The sequence below is a fragment of the Nomascus leucogenys genome, chromosome 19 (assembly GCF_006542625.1).
Source record: "Nomascus leucogenys isolate Asia chromosome 19, Asia_NLE_v1, whole genome shotgun sequence".
NCBI lineage: Eukaryota > Metazoa > Chordata > Mammalia > Primates > Hylobatidae > Nomascus > Nomascus leucogenys.
This window is the reverse complement of record NC_044399.1, coordinates 53065680-53069964: the sequence shown is the minus strand read 5'-3', so window position 1 is coordinate 53069964 and position 4285 is coordinate 53065680.

The following is a 4285-nucleotide window of genomic DNA, read 5'->3' as shown; positions in this document are numbered from 1 at the left end:
GTTTCCTAAAACATGAAGCTTTTTGGTAAAGCTGTGAGTGAGATGAAGAAGGTGTAAAAATATTACCTTCTGTGTTAAAATTGATTATTGAAAAAGGCTATATACCCTGGATTACATTTTTAATTTTGGTGCAATTGGTCTCTTAAGGACCCAGATCTCAAGGGCAAAGAGAAATTCCCAAGATCCAAGAGTGTGGATAACTATGATGTTGGATGCCATGATGTTAAACTAGTATTAAGTCAGAAATGGTGAATAGTCTGAGATTTTACCCTACTTGTAAGCTAATAAGTTAGTCTGCCATACATAGGAGATATATCTATGTATCTCTATCTCTATCACTATCTCTGTCTCTCTCTATCTCTCATAAGGCACTTGAGCCAGAGACACAAATGGTTTATTATTCATAGCATAGTAGTCAGAGTAGCATCTTGCGTTAGTTCCCCACATTTTAATTTCCCACAGGGAGATGTGAATGAGGGCCAAATTCTGCCTGTGCATGCCTTGGGTTTTCATTATAGAAGACAAACCATGAACTTAGGAGACTCTAGCTTTTATTAGGGTTGCTGGTGATCTGCCCATTCTTCCCTCTGGAGACCTATTCATCACAACCCTGGAACTCAGGAACTATCCTCTGGGAAGGAAGCAAACTTTACTATTCTGGAATGCCTTTGGAGAAGGAGATGTTCTCTATTTTAGGGTTGCTATTCAATTATCCTTGAACAAAACTTGTCAGTGCCCTTTGCTCAGAAAGTCTGGACCATGTAGAAAGTGAGGAATCCAGGGAGAATTGTCTCCCAATAAATGCCAGTGGATATTTAACTGTGCTAGTATTTTTATTTGGATTGGGGTTGTTTGTGTTAATGCTCTGGTTACAAAGTTGTGCAGGTTTTGAGTGATCTGTTCCAACTTTATTTTTTCCCATAAACTCTCTAATTTTTAAAGCATAATTTTGCAGAAAATAAAGTTTATCAGGAAAACATACTTACATTATAGCAGCAATGTCTATTATCTCCAAATCTGGAAAGAAACCAAATAAGCGGATTTATCTTTTCCCTCCTCTGACTCGAGGTATTAGAATGAGGATGAAATACAAGGAAGGGAATGGCCCAGGGGTTCACCTGCATTGGAGAGACACTGTAAGACCTGAGGATGCCCATTCACGCAGAGGCAGATTTACAGTAAAGATAAAAAGCTTAAGCTTCAGAGACTCTGACTTGCCCAGGCCCTTTCTAATGCTGTGAGAGGGGCCTTAGCACAATGTTTTCACATCATCATGTGTTTTTGTAAAATTTGCAAAAGGAAACTATTTTAACTTCAATCAGTTAAGAGAGCTGCTTTTTCCATTATAGCTTTCCCTTGTGCTGGCAATAGAGTGGCCAACAACAGTTTTTGGGAACTAGCTAAGGGAATGTTGAGCTGCGGATATAGTTAGAGTGGATTTAGTAGTGTGTCTGGAATTGGTGGGTTCTTGGTCTCATTGACTTCAAGAATGAAGCTGCGGACCCTCGCGGTGAGTGTTACAGCTCTTAAGGTGGCGTATCTGGAGTTTGTTCCTTATGTTGGGATGTGTTCGGAGTTTCTTCCTTCTGGTGGGTTCGTGGTCTCGCTGGCTCAGGAGTGAAGCTGCAGACCTTTGCGGTGTGTGTTACAGCTTTTAAGGCGGCGCGTCTGGAGTTGTTCGTTCCTCCCGGTGGGCTCATGGTCTCACTGGCTTCAGGAGTGAAGCTGCAGACCTTCCCGGTGAGTGTTACAGCCTATAAAAGCAGTGTGGACCCAAACAGTGAGCAGTAGCAAGATTTATTGCAAAGAGCAAAAGAACAAAACTTCCACAGTGTGGAAGGGGACCCGAGCGGGTTGCCACTGCTGGCTCGGGCAGCCTGCTTTTATTCTTTTATCTGGCCCCACCCACGTCATGCTGATTGGTAGAGCCGAGTGGTCTGTTTTGACAGGGCGCTGATTGGTGCGTTTACCATCCCTGAGCTAGACATAAAAGTCCTCCATGTCCCCATCAGATTAGTTAGATACAGAGTATTGACACAAAGGTTCTCCAAGGCCCCACCAGAGCAGCCAGACACAGAGTGTCGATTGGTGCATCCACAAACCTCAAGCTAGACACAGGGTGCTGATTGGTGTGTTTACAATCCCTGAGCTAGACATAAAGGTTCTCCACATCTCCACTAGACTCAGGAGCCCAGCTGGCTTCACCCAGTGGATCCTGCACGGGGCTGCAGGTGGAGCTGCCTGCCAGTCCCACGCCATGCGCTCACACTCCTCAGCCCTTGGGTGGTCGATGGGACTGGGTGCCGTGGAGCAGGGGGTGGTGCTCGTCGGGGAGGCTCGGGCCGCACAGGAGCCCATGGAGTGGGTGGGAGGCTCAGGCATGGCAGGCTGCAGGTCCCGAGCCCTGCCCCGTGGGAAGGCAGCTAAGGCCTGGTGAGAAATCGAGTACAGCGCCGGTGGGCTGGCACTGCTGGGGGACCCAGTACACCCTCCGCAGCTGCTGGCCTGGGTGCTAAGTCCCTCATTGCCCAGGGCTGGCAGGGCCGGCCGGCTGCTCTGAGTGAGGGGCCTGCCAAGCCTACGCCCACCTGGAACTCCAGCTGGCCTGCAAGCGCCGGGCACAGCTCCAGTTCCCGCTCACGCCTCTCCCTCCACACTCCCTGCAAGCTGAGGGAGCCGGCTCCCACCTTGGCCAGCCCAGAAAGGGGCTCCCACAGTGCAGCAGTGGGCTGAAGGGCTCCTCAAGTGCCGCCAAAGTGGGAGCCCAGGCAGAGAAGGCGCCGAGAGCAAGCCAGGGCTGTGAGGACTGCCAGCACGCTGTCACCTCTCAGTAGGATATATTGAAGTGGCTCACAATTTCATCCATGAATATTGAAATTGTTATTAGCCCTCCCGGTGTAGAAATTGCCTCCAGGAACACTATTTTCTGCTCTATAAGCTCAACTGGAGTTATTTTAAGCAACTGCAGAGCCAGAGGCTGTATAATGATACGAAAGTGTCCTGTTGTATCTGGCAGTGGAAATTTGTGGGTGCTAGAGGAGAAGCAAGGTTTGAAAAGTTTGGAACCAGAAGTTAGAACATGGAAAACGATTCAAATATGATAGTTTACATAGAAAACATAGTTTTACAAAGAAAAATGGCAGAGAACCCCAAATTTGATAATTCCCAAACCTTATATGACCACACCAAGTAAACATTGTGATGATTAAAGAAATTCAGCTTGGCGCGGTGGCTCACGCCTGTAATCCCAGCACTTTGGGAGGCCAAGGCGGGCAGATTACAAGGTCAAGAGTTCAAGACCAGCCTGGCCAAGATGGTGAAACCCTGTCTCTACTAAAAATACAAAAATTAGCTGGGTGTGGTGGTGCGCGCCGGTAGTCCCAGCTACGTGGGAGGCTGAGGCAGAAGAATCGCTTGAACCTGGGAGGTGGAAATTGCAGTGAGCTGAGATCATGCCACTGCACTCCAACCTGGGTGACAGAGCGATCTCAAAAAAAAAGAAAAAAGAAAGAAAATCTCAGCAATAAAACTAATAACAATGTAAGCATATTTTGGTAAATATGATAGTAGACACTAAATTATCTCTAGTCTCCCTACTAAAAATGATTTTACAAAAATTGTCATGTTAAGGAGTAAATGAAAGATTGTGTCCATAAATATAGGAAAAAAGTATTATAGAAATATGTAGGCAGTTAGCTAACTATTCTTCTGGAATAGTTTTGTGGGTTTTGCTATCCTTTTAATGCTCATAATGTTTTGGTTTCCTTTTTCATTCTGAATAAAAATGTATGTAGAGGCCGGGCGCAGTGGCTCACGCTTGTAATCCCAGCACTTTGGGAGGCCAGGCGGCGGATCACGAGGTCAGGAGATCGAGACCACGCTGAAACCCCGTCTCTACTAAAAATACAAAAAATTAGCGGGCGTGGTGGCGGGCGCCTTAGTCCCAGCTACTCGGAGAGGCTGAGGCAGGAGAATGGCATGAACCCGGAAGGCGGAGCTTGCAGTGAGCCAGATGCGCCACTGCACTCCAGCCTGGGTGACAGAGCGAGACTCTGGCTCAAAAAAAAAAAAAAAAAAAAAAAAAAAAAAAAAAAAATGTATGTAGAATTTGAACCATAACTTGTTTTCTTTTTCTTACAGAAAACCCATCAAATTGTATAAGTGTAGGTCTCATAAAATCCAGATCTATTCCTTTTTTTTTTGAGATGGAGTCTCGCTCTGTCGCCCAGGCTGGAGTGCAGTGGCGCAATCTCGGCTCACTGCAAGCTCTGCCTCCTGGGTTCAC